The following is an 18742-nucleotide window of genomic DNA, read 5'->3' on the forward strand; positions in this document are numbered from 1 at the left end:
CTTACTGTGACAGTCTGAGGCCCTGTTCTTAGGCTAAGGCCTTTGGCTAAGCAGCAGAGGCAGCCATAAGCTGGGAAGCGAACAGTCACATCCTCACATTCCAAACTAGTCACATTGAAATAAGGTGCTATTGGGCTGTTAGGCACTATCAGGACAGGATTGTATTCCTATCACCTCCAGAGAAAGGGAAGTGCCTAGAAAATGTAAAAGGAAACTTAGTTTGATAGCATCCTGTCTGGCAAGAACTCACTTATCAATAGCTGGGATGTGAAATCCTCACTTCTGTGTTGTCTTGTCATTATAGTTCCCACTTTCCTATTGTTTGTCTGTATAATCTCTGTCTGGTTCTGTGATTGTTCCTGTCTGCTGAATAATTAATTTTGCTGGGTGTAAACTAATTAAGGTGGTGGGATATAATTGGTTACATAATCATGTTACAATACGTTAGGATTGGTTAGTTAAATTTCAGGAAAATGATTGGTTAAGGTATAGCTAAGCAGAACTCAAGTTTTACTATATAATCTGTAGTCAATGAGGAAGTGGGTGGGAGGGGGTGGGTGTGTGTGTGGGTGGGTGGGGGAGATGGGATCAGGGAATGGGGGTAAGAAAATTGGAATCATGTTTTGCTAAAGGTGGAAATGGGAACAGGGAATGGGAGTAAGGAAATTGGAATCATGTTTGGCGAAGGGTAGGAATGGGAACAGGGACAGAGGTGTAAGGTTCTGTGGTGTCAGAGCTGGGAAGGAGGATACTAAGGAAGGAAACTGGAATCATGCTTGCTGGAAGTTCACCCCAATAAACATCGAATTGTTTGCACCTTTGGACTTCGGGTATTGTTGCTCTCTGTTCATGCGAGAAGGACCAGGGAAGTAAGTGCGTGAAGGAATAAGCCCCCTAACACATTTTAGGGGGTTCAGCCACCACTACCCCAACTGTGTGCTTTGACTCCTTCAATGGAGAGGGAAGCAAGTTTGGGGACAAGGAAGATGTTGATGAGGAGGAGGTTGTAGATAGCTCACAGCAAGCAAGTGGAGAAACCGGTTTTCCTGACAGCCAGGAACTGTTTCTTGTGGCGGTTCAATGACAAGACAGCACAGAGCTTTAAGCAAGCAAGCAAGCTGGTCTGCTAACTGGCTTCTGCCTGTCAGCTTTCCACCTTCCCCTTTATTCTTTCTGTCCCCCCGCGCATTACATTCTCCAACAGATAAAAGGAATACACTGGCTTTGTTTAACATTCTTATTTACCAGTTTCTGTCTATCGCATTCCTTGCTCTCAGGCCTTGAGCCCAGTCCTGGGAGGCTTCCCACGGTCATGTCATCTGGGCGAGATTCCAAGGTTGATGCCCTTGAAAGGAGCTGTGTGTGCACAGGTCCAGCACAACACTCCGGGTGTGCCCTGAATGTTGCCAAGCACATAAACCTTGTATGAATCCTACATCCCCTCCTTTTTTGTTTATTTGTGCTCGGCCATCTCATGGTAGCCATCAATTTGCTTTTGCAAGCCAATTAACTCCCGGACAGATGAGGTTATAACTCGTGGAGCCTGCCAGGGCGGTTCTCGACAAAGCCTTAACAAAAAGGAAATACATTGCACACAGAAACAGCAAAAAATAAGCTTAAGAAGGTAAAGTGTAATTGGCCGGGCCCCAATTAGCCATGCTAGAGTACTGGGAAGAGAGGTTCGAGTAAGCAGCGAGCATCATTTCGTTCCCAATTTCCTCAGGGTGATGACATACTGGAATAAGGCATGTACCTAACAATTCTTCAGCTGCTACAAAATCAGATAAACAAAAGTGGGTAACATTTGCTATTGAAGCCAATCTTTCCCATAGGTTATATGTCATTCAGGCCCGTAACGGAGAAAGCGCTCCCGAGCCAACCCCTACAGGAAATAGCAGGCACAAAAGGCATACAGTCAATACAGAATTAGCAGTAATTTGGGCGAGAATTGCCACAAACAAAGTCTCAGGCTGTTGGTTTGCTGCCAGTCTTCGTTGAGCCGTGGCGACCAATGCTTTTACTGCTCCCCATGTCATGGGCTGGCTTGGGACGCTACGCCTCCTCTGTTTCCGTCCCACCGTTGTCGACCCGGGAGGCACCACGTTCTCCTCCAAGGTCAGCTGAAACTTCGGTATGGGGTTTGACAGCCCCTGGTGCCACGCCATGCTGCTTCAGTGCCGGTTGCACACACCGGGCTGGAACCCACAACGGTCCTGCAGGGAGAGACACAGCAGGATATCCCCGACCCCAAGTGATTAGAGGTACTGGGCCCAGCCATTGCGGATTGGGAAGCTGACGGTAATAGACACGCAGTCTTTCCAGTACCTCGGATTTATGAAAATGCAAATCTGTGGGGGTCTGCTGATCTGCTTTCAGCGTTAAATTATTTAAAATAAACAAAAGGATACGCAATTGTTGCTGAATGTCTCCTAAGGTTCGGAGACGCAGCTCCGCTTGTTTTAATTGTTTGTCGAGAAAGGTTTTTAGCATGCAATTTGCACGTTCAACAATAGCTTGGCCTCTGAAATTATAAGGGATCCCGTGTTTGAGACAGACGTCCCATTGGGCACAAAAGATGGAGAGGGCTGTGGAGCAATAGGCTGGGGCATTATCTATTTTTATCTGGCTCGGGCGACCCATAACAGCAAAACAGGCTAGCAAATGGTGACTAACTTTGGGAGTGGCTTCCCCACGCTGTGGTGTCGCCCAGAGGAATCCTGAATAGGTATCAATGGAAACATGTAAAAACGAATAGGGACGGAATTGTGGCACGTAAGTGACATCCATTTGCCACAGCTGATTCGCCGTGGTACCTCTGGGGTTAACGGCATAAGAAAAGGTAGGGGCAGCAGCAGCACGGTGGGGGCAGGAACAAACAATAGAACGTTGATGATCAGCAGGAATGTGAAACTGTCGGGCCAAAACAGAGGCAGACTGATGAAAAAAGGAATGGCTTTCAATGGGGTCAGAAAAAAGGGAATTTACCTGACCACGGAACGTGCGATCAGCGCGTGCATTGCCTTCAGTAAGTAGCCCAGGCAGAGGGGTATAACTGCGAATATGAGCATCAAAATAAGGGAAATTACGAGTGGTGATGAGATACTGTAAGGACAAAAACAGGCGAAGAAGGTCCACATCGACCTGAGGGGTAATAAGGGCAAGGGGTAAATGATCAATTACCTGATAAACATAATGCGTGTCCACGATCAAATTAAAGGGACAATCAGCAAAAAGTTGAAAGGCCAAAATAACAGCAGCTAGTTCCAAGGACTAGTGAAGGTCTCCAAGCGCTGTGCATGCAAATATTGTTGTACAAGTGAATGAAGCGCTTTCAGCTTTTCTAGGGGGAGGGGCCACTGGTCAATCCATACGGGCTCTAAGGATTGCCATACTAATGGTAATGCGGATGGCAAGGTGGGTGAGGGAGAATTTCGGGCCATTATATATTAATATAAAGGGTGGTGTCCAGCTTTGTAAGTAAGTCACGGCCCCAAATATTGAGGTGGACAGGGAGTACAAAAGAGCGGATTGTAGCAAGGGCACAGCCTCCTGGTTTAGAGACTGTGACCCAAGACAAACTTTGGCGCCCGGGTTTGCTACCCCCGATCCCCCACAACTCTTTAGAAGGAACTGCTGGCCAACCGACCGGCCACTCCGGATCACAAATCACCGTAACGTCAGCTCCAGTGTCCACCAGCCCTGTAAAAGGAACATTATTTAAGAGAAGTGTTAACTGAGGTTTCGAGGGGCGGACCGACATTGTTAGAGCAACAAGTGGAGAGGACATGTTGTGAGATGGCGACTGAGCCAGCGTCGATCCAAAGCCGCCTCCACCCCGGGCTCGATCCTCTGCAGCTGGCACCTGATAGGGGACTAAAATCAATTGCGCAATTGACAGTCCACGCGGGAGCGACTGCGGAAGATGGGTCCACACCTGAACCTTAATAACGCCGGTGTAATCGGCGTCAATGACCCCTGGGATGACAAAAAAACCCTGTTTCCCAGCGTGTGAGCGAGGGAGAACCAGACCCACAAATCCGGCAGGGAGAGGTCCCATCACCTGGGTAGGTATGGCGCAAACCTCCCCCGGCAACTGAAAATCAGCATCCTCCTGCATAATCAAATCAAGCCCTGCACTTCTGGCAGTTGCCGTCTTCATGGAGTCTATGGGTTTTAAAGCAGAGGAACAGTTGTCTGAGTGGGAAACACTCCGTTTGGCCCTGGGTTCGGGGGGAACCCGTCGTGCGGTTTCCCGACCCGCTACGACACTGATTAGCCCAGTGATAGCCCTTCCGACACTTGGGGCACTTCTTTGAGGGGCGGGCGGGCGCCGTCGATGAGCGGCACTCCCGCTGAAAGTGACCCTCCTTACCACAGCGGTAACAACACTTCCCCTCCTTCCTGCTTTTCCGCAGGGCGGCAGCCATAACCCCAGGTTTATGTGCTTGAGTTCCGATGTTTTGGCATGCCCGCAGCATGTCCGACAGCTCTAGAACACCAGCGGCTTGTGCCGCCTGGAGAGCACGGCGGCAATCCTCGTTCGCATTTTCAACCGCCATTTTTAACAAGATCTCCTGAGCTGCTGCAGGGCTATCCACCTGCCAGAGGATAGCCTCCTGCAATCTGTTGGTAAAATCCATAAAGGACTCTGATGCACCCTGACGGATACTGGCAAAGCTTTTGGTAGGCTTGCCTGAATCCGGGACCTTCCGGAAAGCATGCTGGGCACAGGTGGAAATAATGGGGAAGACGGCCTGAGGGAGTTGAGACTGCATCTGAAAGGTAGCAAACAGGCCCTCCCCTGCCAACTGCTCATAAATGACACCTTGCTCTCTCTATACCTGGGCTTGGCGTTCCGCCATCTACCAAAATTCACTAAGCCAAATAACATACTGACTAGGTGTCAGCATCATGCGCAACAGTGCCTTCCAATCTTCAGGGATCAGGGTGTACCCAGTACCTAGCCCTTCAGTGAGACCACTTACATACGTGCTAGTGAGGCCGAACTCGCGAATCGCTTTCTTTACGTCTCTGATCACCGAGTAAGGCAAACTGACCAAGTTTGCAAGCTGGTTGCCCTGGCCATCATCCTGCCAGGTCACCGGACAAACTGAGACCAGATCAGCCAGCTTCTCTGCTGTAATATCTGAGCGAGTCTTTGTTGCATGAACCATTTGTTGCACCAGCGAAAGCCCCTGAGCAGACACCGACAACCCCGTGGGGGGCCCCGGAGCATGGGGCCCCATGGTGGGATGGTGATCACACACCGGCTCCGGTGGGGAAGGCCAGGGAGGCGGTGATAATAGAGGCACTGGGGGCGAAGCAGGGGGAGGGATGGTTGCAGGAGCGGACGGGGGTGGCGGGATCGGCAGCCCCTCTGTTGGCGTGGGAGAGGGCCTTTCCAAGGCGACACGCTGTGTCGCATCGCCAGGAGGGGGGATGGCTGCAGGAGCGGACGGGCATGGCGAGATCACCAGCCTCGCGAGGGAGGGCCTTTCCGAGGCGACACGCTGTATCGCGTCGCGGCAGAGGTGCCAGGCATGTAGAGCCTGCACGGGCGCCCGAGGCTCTTTGTGCAATGTCTGGCCCAACCGCTCCCAGTCCGCTAGCTTAAGGGTTCCGGCTTCAGGGTACCAGGGCATTGGGCACTCACCTCCTGTAGCAGGAGAGTGAGTTCTCGAGTGGGGCAATCATGCTGAGCCTTACACAGCAAATACTGTAGCTCATTGCAGTGTTGCACTTGCAAAGCAGAGAGGGAGCGTCCCATACTTACCACAACGAAAAATACTCACCGGGATCCGTGAAGCGGATGAGTGACGCGTCTGAAACCCTCGCCGGGCGAGGTGAGTGCTGAGGGCCCCACGTTGGGCGCCAGTTGTTGCGGTCCAAATACAAGACAGCACAAAGCTTAAAGCAAGCAAGCAGGCTGGTCTGCCAACGGGCTCGTCCTGTCAGCTTTCCACCCTCTCCTTTATTCTTTCTCTCCCCCCGCGCATTACATTCTCCAACAGATAAAAGGAATACACTGGCTTTGTTTAACATTCTTATTTACCAATTTCTATCTACCGCATTCCTTGCTCTCAGGGCTTGAGCCCAGTCCTGGGAGGCTTCCCACGGTTCATGCCCTCTGGGCGAGATTCCAAGGTTCATGCCCTTGAGAGGAGCCGTGTGTGCATTGCTCCTACACAACACTCCGGGTGTGCCCTGAATGTTACCAAGTGCATGAACCTTGTATGAATGCTACACATTTGTGTATAGGCACTTGAGATAACTTGCTGTTTGTCCTGCTTTCTTAGTATGAGGCAGGAGCCCTCCCCTTTCGCGCTCTCCTGCTCGTGCTTCCTCCCGGTATCCCACGTCCCCACTTACAACAGGGCTTTGGTCTCCTTCCCCCGGTGAACCTAGTTAAAGCCCTCCTCACTAGGTTAGCCAGCCTGCTTGCGAAGATTCATAGATTCATAGATACTAAGGTCAGAAGGGACCATTATGATAATCTAGTCCGACCTCCTGCACAATGCAGGCCACAGAATCTCACCCACCCACTCCTGCGAAAAACCTCTCACCTATGTCTGAGCTATTAAAGTCCTCAAATCGTGGTTTAAAGATTTCAAGGAGCAGAGAATCCTCCAGCAAGTGACCCGTCCCCATGCTACAGAGGAAGGCTCTTCCCTCAATTCGTTAGGTGGAGCCCATCTCTGCCTAGCACTCCTCCTTCTTGGAACACCATCCCATGGTCAAAGAATCCAAAGCCTTCTCTCCGACACCACCTGTGTAGCCATTCGTTGACTTCCATGTTTCGACGGTCTCTACCCAGGCCTCTTCCTTCCACGGGGAGGATGGACGAGAACACCATTTGAGCCTCAAACTCCTTTATCCTTCTTCCCAGAGCCACGTAGTCCGCAGTGATCTGCTCAAGGTCATTCTTGGCAGTATCATTGGTGCCCACGTGGAGGAGCAGGAAGGGGTAGCGATTCGAGGGCTTGATGAGTCTTGGCAGTCTCTCCGTCACATTGTGAATCCTAACTCCTGGCAAGCAGCAGACTTCTCGGTTTTCCCGGTCGGGGCGGCAGATAGATGACTCAGTCCCCCTGAGGAGAGAGTCCCCAGCCACCATCACCCGCCTCCTTCTCTTGGGAGCGGTGATCGTGGAACCCCCATCCCTAGGACAGTGCATCTCATGCCTTCCAATCGTCGGAGTCTCCTTCTGTTCCCTTCCCTCGGATGTATCATCTAGTCCACTCTCCACATTAGTACCTGTGGAGAGAACATGAAAACAGTTGCTTACCTGAATTTGCACTGCTGGTACGTGGACACTCCCCTTTCTTCTTCTGGAGGTCACATGCTGCCAAATTTCTTCACCGTCCTGTCCCCGCAGATGAATCTTCAGAACGTTGTGCCTGTAAAAGCATATCCTGACGTCTGTCCAGGAAATCTTCAGTTTCTCTTCTGCAAAGCAGGGTCGATACCTGTTGCTCCAGACCTTGAACCTGCTCTTCCAATATGGAAACCAGCTTGCACTTTGTACACACGAAGTCGCTTCTGCCCTGTGGAAGAAAGACAAACATAGCACATCCAGTGCAGGTCACAAAAGCTGAACACTCCCCATTCATATTACCTTCTTTCTATGAGCTTCCTCAGGAGTTGTAGTGACTACTCAGAGAAGACGGCAAGATGTAAAAGCTCAGTGGGCTCTCCCCAGGCAAATTCCCTCTGTTAGCCCCTCTGCTGTTCGCTGCTGAGCTGGTTCGCAGGTGACTAGCTTTTTATAACAGGCAGGCCCACTCAAGGCTCACCTGGAACAAAGCACTCCCAATTCACACTTTTCAAACAACCAATGAAGCACACGGTCAAACTGTCCCCACAACAGACACTCAGATACTCACTAACACAGCCTCCCTAATGCAGCCCTTAGCGTACCACCAAAGTCCAGAAATTCCTGACTACAAAAGACATTAAAAATTGGTCCTGGTGGAAAAAACAAAGTGTTGTTAACTGTCAGGGAGGGAATTGTGGGGAACCGCACTTGGAAATGTAAGATTAAGTGGTGGGGTGGTTTTTTTTTTTCTTCCAGGGGCTGGGCTCTGTGCTTACTAACAAGTACCATCAAAATGCACTGCCCTCCCTAACTGGCTTCTGGAGAATGAATACCAAAAACACCTTGCTGCCACAGACATTACTCCCACCATTCCCTCCACCTCTGTCATCAACCCTAAAATTTACCCCAATACAAATAATACTGTATATTCTAATGAAACCCAATGGCCCAGGCCTTCATATCTTAGTAATTTACTAAAATTTTGTTAAAAAATTTTTTTTAAAGTTCAAAATAGTTCATATAAGCAAATAATAAAGTGAAAAACAGATGGGTTGGTGGAAATAAAAATATATAATATTACTGCAACTGAGCCCCAAAAGTCAAAAATTGAAATTAATGGGGCCCATAGCAGGACAGATATAATGGCCATTCCCAAAGTTTGTAGCATGATAGATAAAAAAGGCCCTTATTCTTATTTGGTCACCCAACTGGTAAGTAATTAAACAAATACCCAAAAGGTTTGTTCCGCTGCTGAAAAAAATTACCTGTACTGAAAATGTCCCAATAACTAATAATTTAAACTGCACCATATTGCAGTACACCCCGTCCTATGATATTGATGTTAAGGGCTCTCAAAAGTAAATAAAGGTATACCACATCAAATGTGGTATAAACCTTCATCAGAAAAAATGTGTTGGACTTTCAATGAACTGTGATTAATGCTACACTAAGGACTGTAAAATTTACACTACCCTTATCTAGTTTTCAGATTACCTCTATATATCCTAATTGTTCAAAGGGAGCTGCCATTAGGTTGGCACAGCAACAGACCTGGGTTTCCCCTAGAAAAAAGAAAGACTTGGCTGGACACCTATGGGATGGTGCAAATAGCGTAGCTGCAATCTGAAATATCTATAAAGGTCAGCAACATGAGGAAAAATTGGAACAGTTGGAAAAAGCCACGGGCCTTATTACTGGAGCACAGCTAGCCCAGGTTCAGGCTGGTTTTGGTGAATTACACGTTATCTCTGCCCTTAGTTCAATAACCCAAAAGCTGTTAACAGAGATGGTACTAGGTATCACCAACACTGGAAAGGCATTGCAGTGGGATCTGGCTTGTTTGGAGGTTCAGGATTTTCTAAATGACCAGCTCATGGCCATTCAGAGGGATCTTGAACATCAGGCATGGCCTACTGCCCTTACAAATACCTCAGGAGTTCCATCTAATCTGTGGCCATGAAGACATACTTGGAAATTTTCTAAATGGAAATGCAGACGTTCACAGTGCTCCTTCCAAGCATACAGGCCATTCGGAGGGGTATAGGCTCCCACCTACGGAATCCTGCCGGGTCCGTGGGGAGGATGCATGTGGGATTGGATAATTCACCAAGACATTTGGGAACTTAAACCACCTGGTATGCCCAACTGATTCGTAGTCAGTGCTCCTGGAGTAACGCCCGACATTTGGGGAAGGACTGGAAGCCAGTGGACACTCTGGCCGTTAAAACCCCCTCAACTTCAGTGTGTACTTAAACTAAAACCACAAGAGGTTGTCGCTGTTCATGACAACATTTGTTGGAAGGGTATGGGACAGGGGACTACCCTGACAGGACATCTACTTCTCCAAGCTAATAATAGCTGTGTGCATGTTAAGACCACTAACTTAAATACTGTACATTTTAATCTCACCACAGCCGCAGGCAATCATATAATTTACTGTCCTGCGGATAAAACTCTACAATTAGCCCTTAGGTTCCAGATACCCTTTAACTGGACTGCTTTAGTACCTAACCGATTCCAAAATTTGTTTTCACTCCTATTAAAGGTTCAAAAAATTCCAAATTACAGGGACAAATTTACATGCTCCAAAATATATATCAAGCCAAAAAAAATGCCTTTTATACTGCCTATAGAATGCCTACTTTGTGTACCCAAACTAATGTATTGTGTTTTGTGGCTAAAGCTATACACCAATCCCAACCACATCATATTATTACCATGGGAAATGTTGTTGCTTTTACTGCTGTTTAGCATAGAGTTGTGTTATTGTTGCTGTAATAAATGTATTTATCACTGCCTATCCAGCCCTAGACCTGCCAACCTCAACGCAAGGAAGCAGGTGGCACTAATGATTGTAAATAAAATGTGTGACACAGTTTGGGCAAAAGGACAAAAAAAAATTAACAGGCTCATGGCTATAGAAGTTTAGGCCCAATTTGTGGTGCCAAAAAAGGCACCAAAAGGGAGGAATGTGGAGGAAAAATTCAGTGGACTCAAGTAGGCGTAAACTTCCCGAGAAGGCCTAAAACTTTGGTCAAGCTAACTGTGGATATAAAGCACAAGAAAAGAGTGTGGAAAATTCCATTAAGGGGCGATTGCAAACAGCACAGCTTAAGAAATGTAACCATAACCGCTAGAAGTTAAAAAAAATCATTAACCACAAAGAAAACACCTGTCAATAACAGGAAAAGTTTGTTTTTGCTAAACTCCAAATAAGGCAAAGCTACTGTTGAAACTTGCACTATATGCCAAATAAAAAAAATGCTGTTAAAAAAAGTGGGTTTAACAAATTGTGGTTTTCAGCAATATAAGCTCCTGTATTTTCTGTATACGCCAGAACAGCTTTGGCTAACGCTCCCTATATGCGCATGCTTGAATAAATGGACCTCAAGCTTTGTTCTGATCCAAACACAACACGTGGTTAATTTTTCCACGACCGGTTGTTATGTGGAGGAGGGTGATAAATTGTTCTTCTTATCCACTGAAGCCAGGACAAGAAGCAATGGTCTTAAATTGCAGCAAGAGAGATTTAGGTTAGACCAGTGGTTCCCAAACTTGTTCTGCTGCTTGTGCAGGGAAAGCCCTTGGTGGGCCAGGCCGGTTTGTTTACATGCCGCGTCCACAGGTTCGGCCGATTGCAGCGGGAAGCAGCGCGGGCCAAGGGATGTACTGGCCACCACTTCCAGAAGCTCCTATTGGCCTGGAGCAGCGAACTGCGGCCACTGGGAGCCGTGATCGGCCGAACCTGCAGACACGGCAGGTAAACAAACTGGCCCGGCCCGGCCCACCAGGGGCTTTCCCTGCACAAGCGGTGGAACAAGTTTGGGAACCACTGGGTTAGACATTAGGAAAAGCTTCCCAACTATCAGGGTGGTTAAGCACTGGAACAAGTTACCTAGGGAGGTTGTGAAATCTCCATCATTGGAGGTTTTTAAGAACAGGTTAGACAAACACCTGTCAGGGATGGTCTAGATAATATTTAGTCCTGCCTCAGTGCAAGAGGCTAGACTAGATGTTTTATTGAGTTCCTTTCCAGTCCTACATTTCTATGATTCTGTGATCTGGCAAATGGGGTGTACAGCGAAGTGGCAAAGTTTGCAGATGATACACAATTATTTAAGATAGTTGGTCCAAAGCTGACTACAAAGAGCTACAGAGGAATCTCACAAAACTGGGTAACTGGACAACAAAATGGCAGATGAAATGCAACATTGATAAATGTAAAGTAAAGCACATTGAAAAATATAATCCCAAATGCACATATAAAATGGTGGGTTTTAAATTAGCTGATACCACTCAAGAAAGAGATCTTGGAGTCATTGTGGATAGTTCTCTGAAAACTTCTGCTCAGTGCACAGCAATGGTCAAAAAGACAAACAGAATGTTAGGAACCATGAGGAAAGGGATGGAAATAAGACAGAAAATATCATAATGGCACTATGTAAATCCATGGTGCACCCGCACCTTGCATACTATGCAGTTCTGGTCACGCCATCTCAAAAACGATATAATAGAACTGGGAAAGGTTCAGAGAAGGGTGACTAAGCTCATCAAAAGTATGAAGTGGTATGAAACTACAAATATTAGGACTCTTCAGCTCAGAAAAGAGACGACTAAGGGGGAAAGCCAGCAGCAGGAACAGGAAGATGTCTGAACAACTGGGCTCCACCCTGGACTGTATGCCTTGTGCTTCCTGTTCCCGCTCCCCCAGCTTGTCTTCCTGGCATCTGACTTGTGAGTCTGACCTCTAGTTTGTCTCCTGCCTCTGACCCCTCCCAGTATCTTGACTTGGCCTGACTCTGGTTACTGACTCGTGGCTCTGATCTCAAATTTGTCCCTGCTTCTGATCTCCTGGTATCCTGACCCAGGTGACTCTGGACTCCTGTCATGGGTCTGTGGACCCAACTCTGATCACTGGGTCTGGTTGCTCAGGGCCTGGCCATGACAGCTTGTCTAGACCACAGTAACCCTATAGCAGAGGTAGTCAATAGGTGGGCTGTGAGCCAAATCTAGACCACCAGATGCTTTTGAACAGACACCAAAATCTTTTACTTATTATCATCATTTTTTAAAATTGTTTTCTCTGGAGTCTTGACCTTGACCAAGAAATTTGGACCTTGACAAAGAAAATTGACTACCTCTGCCCTACAGGACTGAACCCAGCATGAGAACAATGGATCCAACCGCACTGCCACAGTCATCAGAAGCATTGGACATGCCTGAATTGACCGTCTGTCTTCAGGCGGATAATCAAGCCCTGCAAGCCCAAGTTATGCAACTGATTGGGAGCAACCAGCAGCTGCAGGGGCAAGTGAGACAGCTCAGTGCTGAGAATGCCATGCTGTGAGCACAGCCTGTGGTGCCTTGCCTTGAACAGGGGCCTACGATACCCTCACCAGAACAGTTACATGGGAGTTGCCGGTGGTTCTGGGTCTTCGTGAACCAAAGCTGCCTTCTGTTCCGGATGCCCCCCAGAATCTATGCCTCTGGCCAGTAATCAGCCTGCTGACGGGAGATGCATTAGACTGGGCCTCCCCCAGCTGGAAGGCCACAGTCTAGTGCTGTCAGACTGGGATGCTTTTCTCCAGACAAGATCAATCATCTTTCTTGCCTTGCACCAAACTTGAATGGCTGAGGTTGCTATGAGGAGGCTCCAGTAGGCGCCAGGTACATAGGATTGCCAACTTTCTGTAACCCTTCTGCCCATCAGAGTTGGCAGCAACAAGGGCCGGGTTCAATATCTAGGGGATCCATTCCAATAACACAATGCAAACCGGCTCGAGCCCCCACCCAGTGACCTGGGACAAATATATACCACCCCCGCTGGACGCCTCCAAGAGTCAATACTTCCCCTCTCGCAAGCACATAGTCTGAGTGTAGCAAAAAGCCTTTTAATAACAGAGAGAAACAATGTGGCATTATGTTGGGGAAACACCACCAACAGGATTCATAACACAACCCATGAGCAAAAAAACCCACCCCAAGCAAATTGGGGCATGCCCCTTTCCCTTTGGTTCTTGAGTCCAGCAACCCCAAATCACCCAAAGTCCCAAAAGTCCAATGACCCAAAAGTCTCTGTCCCTGGTCAGGGCAGCCCCAGAGTTCGAAAGTTTATTTGCGGAGCTTTACCTCCCAACCTGGGTGGAGACGGGACAGGGGTAAGAGGTACCTTACTTGATCTGAAGCTGACCGCCCCACAGCTCCATAGGCCTTCGCTTCGCTTTACTTCGCTCCGCTCCACCAGCCGCCCCACGAACTCCTTCGCTCTGCTCCGCTCCACTCCACGGCCCACAAGCAGCTCCCACCATCCCATGAACTGCTCCACCAGCCGGTCCACAAACTGCTCCACGTCCCACCAGCAGCTCCCGCCGTCCTACGAACTGTTCCACCAGCCTGTCCACAAGGCACTCCAGCCGTCCCGCAAACTGCTCCACAATATATCTTCAGGCTCCCCCACTACTTAACACAACACTCAGTGATTTCAGCTCTTAGGTTAATTCAGCTTGTAGTAGAGGATCCTCAGTGCTGGTGCACCATTAGCCCAAAGTGAGCTCAGCAGCCTGTAACTAGACTCCTAACGGAATCAAAATTAGCTCTGATATTCCACAGTGGAGAGAGGAGGAAGTGCAATTAACATGTAAGGCCCTCACCAAGAGGCCCATACCACCAAGTATTAATACTTGTCCCCAGCCTCTCTCTCAATTCACAGAGTTTTAAAACCCATAACCCTTGCCTAGCGAGTGCTACTTAGTTGATGGTGAGTCCCTCCGTCATAACAAAAGGCCAAGTACAGTTCCAAGCACAGTTCCCATAATCAGGGTAATAACAATTTATTCTTCCTGCCCCAATAACAGAGACACTGGGGATCCCACAGCAGCCAAAGTGACCATTTGGGAAGCTATGGCCTCATTCTAGGCGGGGTGGGTGTGCCTATGCAAATGAGATCGGCCCCTGAAGTTCTTTTCCACAACTTGCCACACCTCACCACCAGATGTCAGGGTGGAGCTCATCCTGACACTGTTTACATCTCTAATGGCACAAAACCAAACAGCCATACCCCTGCCCCTTCTGAGGCCCCACCCCCACTCACTACATTCCCCCTCCCTCAGTGGCTCGCTCTCCCCCACCCTCAGTCACTTTCACTGGACTGTGGTAGGGGCTTGGGGTCCAGGAGGGGATAAGGGCTCTGGCTGGGGGCGTGAGCTCTGGGGTGGGGCTGGGGATGAGGGTTTGAGGTGCAGGAGGGGGGGGGTCCAGGCTGGGGGGTGGGGCCAAGGGATTCAGAATGTGGGGGGGGCTACGAGTTGAGGCAGGGAGTTGGGGTGTGGGAGAGGATGAAGGCTCTGGGCTGGGGGTGCTGGCTGTGGGGTGGGGCCAGAAATGAGAGTTTCAGGGTGTGGGAGGGGGCTCTGGGCCGGGGCAGGGAGTTGGGGTGCAGGAGGGGGTGAGGGCTCTGGCTGGGGGTGTGGGCTTTGGGGTGGGGTTGGGGATGAGGGGTTTTGAGGTGCAGGAGAGGGCTCCAAGTTTGGGGTGGTTCAGCGCTGGGGTAGGGGGTTGCGGTGCAGGAGGGGGTATGGGTTCTGGGCTAAGGGTGTGGTCTCTGGGGTGGGGCTGGGGATGAGGACTTTGGGGTGCAGGTGGGGGCTCTGGGTTTGGGGGGCTCAGGGTTGAGGCAGGGGTTTGGGGTTTGGGGTTGGGGTGCGGGCTTACCTTGGGTGCCTCCCGGTCAGCAGTGCAGCAGGGCTAAGGCAAGCTGCCTGCCTGTCCTGACACCGTGTTGCGCACGCCCTGGAAGCGGCCAGTGGGTCTGGCACTAGTGTGGAGGAGGGACAGAAATATCCACGTGCTGCTCTCGCCTGCAGGCACTGCCCCCCAGCTCCTATTGGCCGCTTCCTGGCCAATGGGAGTGTGGAGCCGGTGCTCAGGGCAGGCACCTCCACCCCCGCAATAGTGCCAGACCTGCTGGCCGCTTCCAGGGCACAGCGCGGTGCCAGAACAGGGAGGGACTATCCTGCCTTAGCACCACAGTGCTGCTGACCAGACCTTTAACAACCCGGTCAGTGCTGACTGGAGCCGCCAGGATCCCTTTTTGACCGGGTGTTCTGGTCGAAAACCGGACAGCTGGTCACCCTACAGGCACAGTGGCCTCTTATGTGGCACACTTCCACTGCCTCACAGTAGATACTCGGGGAATGAAGCAGTGCAGCTGTACCAATTCCGGTGGGGCTTGCAGAAAGAAATCAAAGATGAACTGGCCTGTGCAGAGACACCTATGGGCCTAGATGCCCTTGTGGACCTTGCCATCCACATAGGTGAGCACTGTGAGAACGAAGAGAGGAAAAAAGTGGTCCCTCTACCCACATACCGTGATCTCTGTTGTTAAGTGTTGAAGTCTGGAATGTTGTTGCCTCAGTAACGTCATTCAGGCTGCCCAGTGCTTTGGTCCTTGGAGCTCCAACGTTATCACTACTAGCCGCAGACAGGGCAGCCTGCTCATTCAGCAGACCTCAATGTTACTCATAAAAAAAGACCATAGACTTGGTCTGGTGGCAGAGGTGCTCAGCCAGCTTTATTGTCAATGAAGCATGGAACCAGCTCCCTGGATCTACGTCTATACGTACACTAACATACGTATGCTTGTTACAATGGAGTCAGTTCAGTCAGCAGTGGGACTCTCTGCTGCCCCCTTGGTTGGACAACAGGTTAAGGTGAGGTACTCCAACATTTATAGACAAACAACTGGGATCAACAACCTACGTACCACTGTATATATTTCATGACATTTGTTTGTTACCTTCCCTTGTTCCTGATATCTTGAACACAACATCCCTATTCATTATTTGGTCAAACCGTCTTATCTTGTACTAGATTGGGATGTATCTGTACTAGCTGGAATATATTTATGTAAATATCTAGTGCGTAGTACATTAGCAGTAACTTTGCCAAGTCCATGTACTGGATAGTGATCTTGTAAGCATCTGCTTTAATACATGGCCTGAGTTTGGTTCACAACCTCTGGTTCAGGCCTCAGATCTTGCACCAGGCCCAGTGCTCCAGCCTCTCTCTCTCTCCTACATTCCACAGCTTTTTGTCTTTTTATGGGGAGAATGTTTACCCATCATCCTGGAAAAGCATAATGCATGAAAATGATCCAGTGGGCTAAACACTATTTTATGGCCATTTTGCTCTGCTCATCCATGCATTCATGCCCCATGTGTCCAATGGTCTGCACATTCCCTCATATGACCTGTGGAAATTTTCCTTCAGGCAGTTGATCTCAGTCCTGTATTGTGGGCCTGGGAATGTTATTTCTGGGATTTTGATTGAGGCTTGTAGTTTTAAATTCATTGTGAAAAACTGGGATAGGCACTATTACAATACATTCCATAGTTTTATCTACATGAGGAGTAAAACAGGAATTTGGAATAGTGACATCAGAAATGAGGCCTTCATATATAAATTTCTTGCAATTAGTTACTACATGGTACTGTCCATCCATGGCATAGGTTGCCCTTACTGCTGGTTGTCATCATCTGGTAAGCTTTGCTGGGCAGAAGACAGGAGTAGCTAGCTTCTCTGATCCATTGGATTGGCCTAAATTATTGTGGCCACACACTGGAGTTGCGATGCCAACAACATTTCTGGCATAACAAGCTGTGTGTGTGGTGCTCTTCATGTTTGCATGGCTCTGTGACACACCAGTAGTTGATATAGATCGAGCTGTTCCTTGCTGATGCTGTTTTCCAGGTTACCTACTGAATGAACAGTCAACTATTTATCAAATATTGCTGTCAGGATTCAGTATTGGTAATCTGACACTGAACAAGATTGTTTTGAATAACTTGTGCCTTAGTTAGGGTGCTGTGTCACTGACCCCAAATTAGGACTGATACTAACAGGAAATGTGTCTGTACAAATGGCAAATTACATACAGCAGTGCTATGTTGAAGTTGACCAAACTCAAATGTGGGGGAGACGGATGCAGGGTACATTACAACTCCATAGTTACACAGAAACCTTCTCCTTTTACATACATTACACATCTCGCTGCATTTACTATACGCTGCATCACACATTTTTGGCTTGGCTTAGTTACTTTTCAGGAACCAATTCCTGTGCAGCAGGTGCTGTCCATGCACTGACCATGATTTGACTTGCTCTTTACCTCATCTTTATATTTGTTGTCCCTTGTTATCTAGTTCATAGTAAATAGTTCCATGAGTGTTTTCCCTTTTATCTTAGTTGGCTCAGACATTCTGTCCTTTTGGCCTACTGACCTATTTATTTATCTTATTTAGCACAAACATTCTGTTCTCAACCTAATTATTTATTTCCTTCCCTAATCCTACCTTCCAAACATGAGGCCTCCCTCCATGTCTTAATTACTTATGTCAGGCCAGGCCTCACCTAATTTCCCTGCTTCTTTCTTTTCATATCAGCATTCATTTCTTTTGCAACACATTCCTGTCTTTCTGTGCATTCTTCTTCAAGCTGATTACCCACCAGGACATTCCCAAGACTGCAAAGGTAATAATCATTTGAGTCACCACCAACATTAGGCTTAAAGTATGAGCCAGGGGTTGCAAGCGCACCTCCTCTGGTGGCACACCAGGGTGTCTCCACTGCCTAAAGAGTATCATCCCCAATTGCTTGTTGCTCAGCTATTATCTGGGCAATGGGCACCAATTGCTCTATTTTCCTTTGTACCAAATTAGTGGTGTTAATGGATAAGAGAGTGCAAAGAGATCAGTCACCAGTGATTCCCATTTGGTGTTGTCTGTCACAGCCTCTGTCACTTTCTCCTTCATCTTCACACTTGGCCAAAGGGCTTGGGTCCCAATCTGCATCAGAGAGGTGAGGTTCAGAGAAAACCCATCCAGGCTCCCTTGGCATGGTGTCTCCACCAGAAAGTTGTAGTATCCCATAGCACATACTGTGTACCCAAGTTGTACTACCTCCTTCACTGTCTCTATAATGACTAGTTGGGCCCAATCTCCCTCACTTGTGGTCAGGTTCATTCGGTATCTTGACCTACCAACCTGGAACTAGAAATGGTGAGACTGATGCCTTGTCCCAAAGGTGTGGCCCTGTCCCATTGTCAGGGGTTGGCTGTGTGCTCTAGGCCAGTAGTCTCCAAACTTTTTGGAGTGCGCACGCCCAGGGCCAGCTCTAGGGAAGCAAAAAAAAAAAAAAAAAGAGTGGCCGCCAGCTTGCCGCCGAAGACGGAGCGGGGAGAGCCGAGTGGCTGCCGGCGTGCCGCCGAAGACGGAGCGGGGACAGCCGAGCAGCCACCGGCGTGCCGCTGAAGACAGAGCTGGGAGAGCTGAGTGGCTGCTGGCCTGCCGCCGAAGACGGAGCGGGGAGAGCCAAGCGGCTGCTGGCATGCCGCTGAAGACGGAGCGGGGAGGGCTGAGTTGCTGCCGGCCT

This window comes from Eretmochelys imbricata, chromosome 24 (assembly GCF_965152235.1).
Source record: "Eretmochelys imbricata isolate rEreImb1 chromosome 24, rEreImb1.hap1, whole genome shotgun sequence".
Lineage (NCBI taxonomy): Eukaryota > Metazoa > Chordata > Testudines > Cheloniidae > Eretmochelys > Eretmochelys imbricata.